This window comes from Anomaloglossus baeobatrachus, chromosome 7 (assembly GCF_048569485.1).
Source record: "Anomaloglossus baeobatrachus isolate aAnoBae1 chromosome 7, aAnoBae1.hap1, whole genome shotgun sequence".
NCBI classification, from domain to species: Eukaryota; Metazoa; Chordata; class Amphibia; order Anura; family Aromobatidae; genus Anomaloglossus; species Anomaloglossus baeobatrachus.
Window position 1 is genome coordinate 277,106,911 of NC_134359.1, and position 10,652 is coordinate 277,117,562.

A 10,652-nucleotide genomic window follows, 5' to 3' on the forward strand; every position below is an offset into this window, starting at 1 on the left:
CCTATCTATCTATCTATCTATCTATCTCTCTATCTATCTATCTTTCATATCTAACTATTGTATCTATCTTATATCGCTATTTATCTGAAATTATTTTTAGTTCTTTCTATCTATACCTCATCCTAAGAAATGTAAGAAGTCCCCGCATGGTCCTCAAGACCTCAGATGTCGTCTGCATCCCTCCCTATTAGTCCCTCTGCAGCCACATTGTTGGTCCCATAGACAGTGAATGGGTCTCTATTGCACTTGCTCGACCACTGCACCAGTCAGTGGGGGGACCACCTCTGCTGGGGGTCACAGCGGTCATACATTTATCACCTATCCTATATTTGGTTGTCTCCCCATGTACGTTGACCATAGACATGAGATATTTGTCTGCAGACCACTGGCAGATCCGGCCATACATGATGAGATCTCCTTTATGGTGGTCATACCATTAGAAGTAAGGGGCTTGTCGGGGTGTCTGCTCTGGTACGGTGAGATTATCTTTGTCAGTATATAGGTTAATTATAAATTACAAGGACTAACCAACAGCAAGATGGCTATTAGCTCAGAGGATCGGGCTGAGAGTGCAGGCAGTCTGGGAGCAGCCGGGTGGAGGGTTGTGTTGGTGCACACAGATTGCACCCCGGGGGATGGCACGGATGTTGGTGGGGGAGGACGTGCCCATTTCCCGCAGCAGCTGCTGGTGAGAGAGCCTGGTACAGACCCATTTTTCATATTCCACAGTTTAATGCTACAGGCTGCTCCCAACCACAACCAAATGGTGCAGCCTCCTGTGTATGGGACCCCTGAGGGCCAGATGAAGCCCCCCGGGGGAGCACAGACTGCTGGTTACATCTTGAGCACCAACAGAGAATATTGCTAACCCTCTCCCTGCCGGTAATTACTAATCATGGTATCCAGGGCACAGCAGCAATCTGTGCGGGAATCTATCCCACAATATACACCGGAATTATCTATCCCCCGCAACTCCACCATAGATATTTCTCCCACAGAACAACTATAAGATATAGGAACGAGGACGAGGGAATCCATTCACTACATACAAGATGGAGGCTCAGCTAATCCACAGATCAGGCCCCACAACAAGCCTCATCCACGACCCACGGATACTTCTGTGAGAGAGAAATGGACGGTCCCTATAATTCCCTTCTCAGAAGAAGTAATCTTATCATCGAGCCATGTAATATCTATCAATTTATCTAATCGTGTAATCTATCTAATATCTATCAATCATCTATTGATCTATGTAATATCTATCTGATATTATCTATATATTATCAACCTCTAACATATCTGTGCTCTTATGTAATATCTATGGATCTATTTACCTGTATACATATGTACTGTCCATCCATCTATCTGTCTATCTATCTATCCCTCTATCTATCTATCTATCTATCTATCCCTCTATCTATCTATCCCTCTATCTATCTATCTATCTATCTATCTATCTATCTATCTATCTATCTATCTATCTATCCCTCTATCTATCTATCCCTCTATCTATCTATCCCTCTATCTATCTATCCCTCTATCTATCCCTCTATCTATCTATCCCTCTATCTATCCCTCTATCTATCTATCCCTCTATCTATCTATCCATCCAATATCTATCTATTTAGCCCTCTATCTATCTATCCCTCTATCTATCTATCCCTCTATCTATCTATCTATCCCTCTATCTATCTATCTATCCCTCTATCTATCCCTCTATCTATCCCTCTATCTATCTATCTATCCATCCAATATCGATCTATTTAGCCCTCTATCTATCTATCCCTCTATCTATCTATCCCTCTATCTATCCCTCTATCTATCTATCTATCCCTCTATCTATCTCTCTATCCATCCAATATCGATCTATTTAGCCCTCTATCTATCTATCCCTCTATCTATCTATCCCTCTATCTATCCCTCTATCTATCCATCTATCTATCCCTCTATCTATCCATCTATCTATCTATCCCTCTATCTATCCCTCTATCTATCTATCTATCCCTCTATCTATCTATCTATCCCTCTATCTATCTGTCTATCTCTCTATCTATCTATCTATCCCCATCTATCTATCTATCTATCTATCTATCTATCCCTCTATCTATCTATCCCCATCTATCTATCTATCCCTCTATCTATCTATCTATCTATATCTATCTATCTATCTATCTATCCATCCCTCTATCTATCTATCTGACAATCCCTCTGTCTATCTATCTATCTATGTATCTATCCCTCTATCTATCTATCCATCCATCCAATATCTATCCATACATCCAATATTTATCCATATCTATCTATCTATCTATCTATCCATCCCTTTATCTATCCATCCAATATCTATCTATCTATCCATCTATATTTATCCATCCAATATCTATCTATCCCTTTATCTATCTATCTATTCAACCAACCCTTTATTTATCTATCTATCCATCTATATTTATCCATCCAATATCTATCTATCTATCCCTTTATCTATCTATCTATCTATCTATCCATCCAATATCTATCCATACATCCAATATTTACTCATCCAATAACTTTCTAACTATCCCTCTATCCATCCATCCAATATCTATCTACATATCTATCTATCTATCCCTCTATCTATCTATCCCTCTATCTATCTATCCCTTTATCTATCTATCTATCGATCTATCTATCTATCTATCGATCTATCTATCCCTTTATCTAGCTATCTATCCTTCTATCTATCTATCTATCCCTTTATCTATCTATCTATATATCTATCTATCTATCTATCTATCTATCTATCCCTTTATCTATCTATCTATCCTTCTATCTATCTATCTATCTATTTATCCCTTTATCTATCTATCTATCCTTCTATCTATCTATCTATCTATCAAAACACTTTCTTACAAGGACAATTCATTATATTCATTACAATCTTGGACATAGTCTGGTATACCGGGATTTTCCTGATCTGGACTTGACCCCATCAGAGGTCCCACATTTGACTGTAATAATGCCATCTCCTACAAATCCACCCACGTCTGTCTATGTCCTATTCATCCTATTCACCATCATCAACAGATGAGGTTGGGCATCCATTACCCTGCAGACCACCAGGACTGCAGTTACTATGGGGCCGTGCAGCTTGTAGTCTGAGTTCTGCTGACAGATATTTCCAACAAGCTCTGATAATAGGAAATCAGATGTAAGAACTTGTACCCTCGTCTACATTACAAGTCACTTTGAAGAAAGATCCCTAATTACCGAGCTACTGGGGTGTATGGTGTCAGCCCGACTGTACCCCCATATCTGCTATGGAGGAAACGAGGATACTGGGTATTACCACACCAAATGCTTCGTTTCCACTGGAGGAAAGCGATGGCCATGCTGTCTGGCAGCCTCATATCCCTCAAACGTTAATATATGGCCGGTGTGGGGCACAGTTATTTTGGGACAAATCAGAACAATTCTAATGATTATTATCCTGTGTGATTAAGAAAAAAACTGTGCAGACACGGAAATATCTACGGACAGAACAATATTATCACCAGGTCTTTATTGTACAGAACCATCCGATCAGAGAAAAATAGCTAGAAATTGTCCAGGATTATCCGTATCACATCATCCTGTGACCGAGACCAGGGAAATCTGAATTACTTCATATCTGGGATAGAAGATCCTCAGACACTTGTATTATACGGATGGAAGATTCATGGCAGCTCGGGGAATATATATATATATATATACACACCATATATTATTATACGCTAGAGTCAGAGCACAGATAGATATTCATTATAATAATTCATTATTTCTCAGTATCCATCCATCTATCTATCTATCCCTCTATCTATCTATCTATTCATCTATCCTATCTATCTATCCCTCTATCTATCTTTCCCTTTATCTATCTATCCATCCCTCTATCCTCTATCCCTCTATCTATCTATCTATCTATCTATCCCTCTATCTATCTATCCCTCTATCTATCTATCTATCTATCTATCCCTCCTATCTATCTATCTATCTATCTATCCCTCTATCTATCTATCTATCCATCTATCTATCTATCCCTCTATCTATCTTTCCCTTTATCTATCTATCCATCCCTCTATCCCTCTATCCTCTATCCCTCTATCTATCTATCTATCTATCTATCTATCTCTCTATCTATGATTCTATCTATCTATCTATCTATCCCTCTATCTATCTATCTATCTATCTATCCCTCTATCTATCTATCTATCTATCTATCTATCTATCTATCTATCTATCTATCTATCTATCCCTCTATCTATCTATCCCTCTATCTATCTATCTATCTATCCCTCTATCTATCTATCTATCTATCTATCTATCTATCTATCTATCTATCTATCTATGATTCTATCTATCTATCCCTCTATCTATCTATCTATCTATCTCTCTATCTATCCCTCTATCCCTCTATCTATCCCTCTATCTATCTCTCTATCTATCCCTCTATCTATCCCTCTATCTATCCCTCTATCTATCTATCCCTCTATCTATCTATCCATCTATCCCTCTATCTATCTATCTATCTATCTATCTATCCCTCTATCTATCCCTCTATCTATCCCTCTATCTATCTATCCCTCTATCTATCTATCTATCTATCCCTCTATCTATCTATCTATCTATCTATCCCTCTATCTATCTATCTATCCCTTTATCTATCTATCTATCATCTATCTATCTATCATCTATCTATCATCTATCTATCTATATCTATCATTTATGTATTTATCTATCCCTCTCTCTATATATATATACACATTTCATTTCTTTCCTCTCTACTGTAAATGATCTCTATCTCTCTCTGTATCTTTATCCTCGTTACCTTGTTCTTTCTTATCTTCAGATCTAATTCTTTTACATTATCTATTAAACGATCCACATCTAATATCTGTTTTTAGTTTATTTCTTGTTCAATATCTCTTTATTTTATCTATCAATCCATCTACATACATACAATATCTGTCTAGGTTTTTTCTTTCTTTGTGGCTTTTTCTATTTCTTTTTTTTTTCTTTCTTTCCTATATTTTTCATTTTCTCTTATCTATATGTCAAACTATCTAGTTTCTAAAGTTCTTCCTTATTTCACATCTCTACTCTGTTTCATATTATCTACTAGTTTCTTTAATTTACTCTCTCAATTCTTGTGTTTTATATTATCTATCTGTCTGTCTGTCTGTCTTTGATACTTTGTTCTTTTTTTTTTCATATCTAAGTAAAACAATTAGACATTATCATCTAACCTGTTTTATTTCTTGTTCAGTCTTTCCTTATTTTATCTGTCGATACATCTATATCTTTTACTTTTTCTCCTTCTGTCTTTTTCTTTCTCACTCTTTCTTTCTGTTTTATATTTTCTATGTAGTGACTCTACTTCATTCTTCCTTTCTTTTCTCTTCTTTTTTTTCTTTCTTTTTTCTCTCTTTCTCCTTCCCTTTCTCCTTCTTTCTCCCTCTCTCTGTTTTTCCCTCTTTCTCCCTTTCTTTTTTCTCCCTCTCCTTCTCTCTCTCGATTTCTTTCTTTCTCTTTTTCCTTCTCTCTCCCACTATTTTTCTCCATCTGTCTATCTTTTTCTCTCTTTCTCCCTCTCCTTTTCTCCCTCTCTCTTTCTCCCTCTCTTTCTTTTCGCTCTCTCTCTCAATTTCTTTCTCTCTTTTCCCTTATCTCTCCCACACTCTTTTTCTCCCTCTTTCTATCTTTTTTTCCTCTTTCTCCCTCTTTTCTCCCTCTCTCTCTCTTTCTCCCTCTCTCCATTTTTTTTCTCCCTCACTCTCTTTTTCTCCCGCTCTCTTTTTCTTTCTTTCTCCCTCCTTTGCTTTCTCTCTTTTTCTCCCCTTCGCTCTCTCCATTTCTTTCTTTCTCTCACTCCCTCTCTCTCTCTTTCCCCTCTTTCTTACACTTTTTCTTTTTCGATCCCACTCTTTCTCCCTCTTTCTTTCTCTTTTTCTCCTTTTCTTTCTCTTTTTTTTCCTCTCTTTTTTTTCTCTTTCTTCCTCTCTCTCTTACTCTCTTTTTCTCACTTTCTCTCATGCTTTAAATTATCTATCTCTTATCAATTTGTCAACTAGTTTCTTTAGTTTGTTCTTCCTTTTCTTTTTTGTTTCATATCTCTGCTCTGTTTCATATTATCTCCATGATTTCTTTAGTGTACTCTTTCTCAATTCTTATCTATCTATCATCTATCTATCTATCTATCTATCTATCTATCTATCTATCCCTCTATCTATCTATCTATCTATCTATCTATCTATCCCTCTATCTATCCCTCTATCCCTCTATCTATCTATCTATCTATCTATCTATCCCTCTATCTATCTATCTATCTATCTATCTATCTATCTATCCCTCTATCTATATCTACCTATCTATCCCTCTATCTATATCTACCTATCTATCCCTCTATCTATCTATCTATCTATCTATATATCTATCTCTATCTACCTATCTATCCCTCTATCTATCTATCTATCTATCCCTCTATCTATCTATCTATCTATCCCTCTATCTATCTATCTATCCCTCTATCTCTCTATCCCTCTATCTCTCTATCTATCCATCCATCCCTCTATCTATCCATCCCTCTATCTATCTATCCCTCTATCCCACTATCTATCTATCCATCCCTCTATCTATCAGACATCTAATACTATGTCATGTATAGAAATTATATAATTCCACCTCCTGGCACAGATGATGATAAATTTCTATAGACACGGCACATTCTGAGAACTATAATAAGATTCTTTCTTTTAGTTTCCAAGTTGCGGGTGCAGACACTATCCTACACGTATACGTAATCCGTGATACTTCTGGAATAATTCACGTACTTTATTGTTATATATTCTATGAATATTCCGGAAATGTCCTCGCCATATACTTATAGAGATTGGAGAAGCGCTGTTCTCAGTACTTACGGTGCTGGAAGTCTCCTCAGTGCCGTCGTTCCCCGGCTCCTCTCCCTGTGCTCCTTTTTTCTGTGTAGGAAGATGCTGCGGAGGAGTGCGGACCTCCCTCTGTGCCGCTGGTTGGCCAAATCCAACCCCACTCACTACCTATAAGAGGAGACTCTTTTCCCCCTATACACTACAGCACTGACAATAGGAACTAGAAATCTAATCTCCAAGATATGTGCTCCAGAATACAACTCATTGTTCTCTGTTATCTGCCATTCCCAGAGCGACTGACTGCAGTGTTCTTTATGAAATATTCCTGCCTCTGTGTCCAATGCTTTATCACATAGAGAACTGAGCAAAAGTAAAAGTTTTAGCTGTGGAAAAAAATGCTGAAAGTGAGAAAGCTTTACATAGAAGTGTTAATAGTTTATATCTATCAATTAATAAAATGAATGAACAACGTAAAATCGAAATCCCATCAGCCTGTCTCCTCCATCTTCAGTATTCAGTGACCGCCCGTCTCCTCCATACTCAGTATTCGGAGACCGCCCATCTCCACCATCCTCAGTATTCAGTGACCGCCCGTCGCCTCCATCCTCAGTATTCAGTGACCGCCCGTCTCCTCCATCCTCAGTATTCAGTGACCGCCCGTCTCCTCCATCCTCAGTATTCAGTGACCGCCCGTCGCCTCCATCCTCAGTATTCAGTGACCGCCCGTCGCCTCCATCCTCAGTATTCAGTGACCGCCCGTCTCCTCCATCCTCAGTATTCAGTGACCGCCCGTCGCCTCCATCCTCAGTATTCAGTGACCGCCCGTGCCCTCCATCCTCAGTATTTGGTGACCGCCCGTCTCCTCCATCCTCAGTATTCAGTGACCGCCCGTCGCCTCCATCCTCAGTATTCAGTGACCGCCCGTCTCCTCCATCCTCAGTATTCAGTGACCGCCCGTCGCCTCCATCCTCAGTATTCAGTGACCTCCCGTGCCCTCCATCCTCAATATTTGGTGACCGCCCGTCTCCTCCATCCTCAGTATTCAGTGACCGCCCGTCCCCTCCATCCTCAATATTCAGTGACCGCCCGTCTCCTCCATCCTCAGTATTTGGTGACCGCCCGTCTCCTCCATCCTCAGAATTCGGGGGCCGCCCGTCTCCTACATTCTCAGTATTCAGTGAGCGCCCGTCTCCGCTATCCTCAGTATTTGGTGACCTCCTGTCCCCTCTATCCTCAGAATTCGGGGGCCGTCCGTCCCCTCCATCCTCAGTATTTGGTGACCTCCCGTCCCCTCTATCCTCAGAATTCGGGGGCCGTCCGTCCCCTCCATCCTCAGTATTCGGTGACCGCCTGTCTCCTCCATCCTCAGTATTCGGTGACTGCCCGTCCTCTCTATCCTCAGTATTTGGTGATCGCCCGTCGTCTCCATTCTCAGAATTCGGGGGCTGCCCGTCCCCTCCATCCTCAGTATTTGGTGACCGCCTGCCTCCTCCATCCTTAGTATTCGGTGGCCGCCCGTCTCCTCCATCCTCCGTAATCGGTGGCCGCCCGTCTCCTACATCCTCAGGATTCAGTGACCACCCGTCCCCTCCATCCTCAGTATTCAGTGACCGCCCGTCCCCTCTATCCTCAGTATTTGGTGACCGCCCGTCGCCTCCATCCTCAGAATTCGGGAGTCTCCCATCCCGTCCATGCTCAGTATTCGGTGACCACCCGTCCCCTCCATCCTCAGCATTCAGTGACCACCCGTCCCCTCCATCCTCAGTATACAGGTACTGCCTTTCACCTCCATCACTTCTTCTCGTCACTTGCATATAGGTAATGAAGGATCTCGGCAGGAGGAAACATCTTGGAGAACCAACCTCAGATCTTGTGCTTGTGTGGATCCTTTTGTCTCTTGCTCCCAGACAGACTGGATGATGTGAGATCAGGGCTCTATGCGGCTGGATCATCACCCCCAGGACTCCTCGTTCTTAATAACGTTGGCTGGATGTTAGGGGTCATTGTCCAGCTGCAGAATAAATTTGAAACAAACAAGATACCTACATGATAGGTAAGTATCTGCCTGTATTTCTCAACATTGAGTACACCAAGAAACGGGCAACGTTGAGGACTATAGACACAGTGGTCAATCATGTTAACTTAGTGCAGCAGATGACACATCATGCTTACTTCCCTGTCCAGCAGTGCCATCAACTCAGAACTTACATAGATGGAAGAATAGTGATTAGTTCTGTGCTGCTGTCAGATAGCTGAAACAATAAATACTAAATCAGTGGTTTATTGGATCAAACCGGACGCGTTTCGGAGTATTCGACTTCTTCATCAGGAGGTAAGGCACAGTTATAAGGCTTTTATCCTGATGAAGTCATCGAAACGCATTAGATTTTATCCAAGAAACTTATTATTCATCGACAGCGAAGAACTAACCACTATTCTTCCATCTATATATTGCCTGGCTCGTGAGCCTGTGGATCTGAAATATATGTGCTTTTCGATAACCCAGATAAGACCCATTGCACGGTTTCATTCTAGTATTTGATCACTCAGAACTGGCGGCAATCAGTGGGACCAGCTACAGCCGTCTACTGTTTGGAGAAGTCTGGCCGGCAGGGGTCTTCATGGAATAATTGTGGGCAAAACCCACCAAACTTTAACATAGAAACAAAGCTAAGTAACTATACATAGAAACCCAGGAACTAGGGTGCAGAAAATGCTGGAAGGTTCCTTAGACTCAGGAGGAGTCAGAATGTGAAGTGTTTGGTTGTAACAGAAGACAATTTGTCCAGTAAAGACCCAATAATGAGGGTCTGGAAGAACAATGATGGAGGTGTAAGTTTGGGGCTGATTTGGGGCGTTAGTTAGAAGTAATGGTGTTCTCAATACTGAGAAATCCAGGCAGACACTTACCCATCATGTGACACCATTTGGCTCCAAATTCATTCTGCAGCTGAACAACAACCCCCAACATCTAGACAATGTCATTAATAATGAGGAGTCTTGTAGGTGATGATCCGGCCGCACAAAGCCCTGATCTCGCATCATTCTGTCTGGGATCAAGAGACAGAAGGATCCGCACAAGATCTGTGGTTAGTTCTCCAAGATGTTTGAATAAACCTGTCAAGAGACAGAAGGATTCACACAAAATCTGTGGTTAGTTCTCCAAGATGTTTGAAAAACCTGTCAAGAGACAGAAGTATTCACACAAGATCTGTGGTTAGTTCTCCAAGATGTTTGAAAAAAACTGTCAGGAGACAGAAGGATCCGCACAATATCTGTGGTTAGTTCTCCAAGATGTTTGAGAAAACCTTTCAGGAGACGGAAGGATCCGCACAAGATCTGTGGTTAGTTCTTTAAAATGCTTGGAAAACTTCCTGTTCCTGTCCTGGCTGAGGTGGCAGCTTAGGGGAGAAGCTCCTGCCACCCCTCACAGAAACCGACTAAAAACAGACCCCCCGGACGAGCCACCAAACAGAGAGCAGCACAGGAGGTTACCTAAAGCAGACAGTTATGGAACGGTACCTCCTGAGAAGTGCTGGGAGCGGTGAATCAGCCTGGAGAAGCTTTGATATGGACAGAGGAGAAGATAAGATAATGGCACCGAGCCTGATGGGGGAGGAGCCTGAACGCATGGTGAGAGACACAGAAAAGCAAACACAGAGCTGGAAGGGGAGAGATAAGGGAGATATGAGCGAGGAGACAGGAGATAAGGAAGATATGAGCGAGGAGTCACAGGAGGACACAGCAGGA

General features: G+C 41.2%; 1 protein-coding gene across 1 annotated transcript in view; it reads right to left on the reverse strand.

Annotated features, from left to right (window-relative positions):
- The window catches only part of PRR35 (proline rich 35), a 17,562-nt gene extending 10,569 nt beyond the window's left edge, over positions 1-6,993 (reverse strand). Inside the window, exon 1 of the mRNA XM_075319382.1 lies at positions 6,933-6,993. The gene's annotated coding sequence lies outside the window, so the exon portion shown is untranslated. The remainder of the gene's footprint in view (positions 1-6,932) is intronic.
- Positions 6,994-10,652: the final 3,659 nt, after the last annotated feature.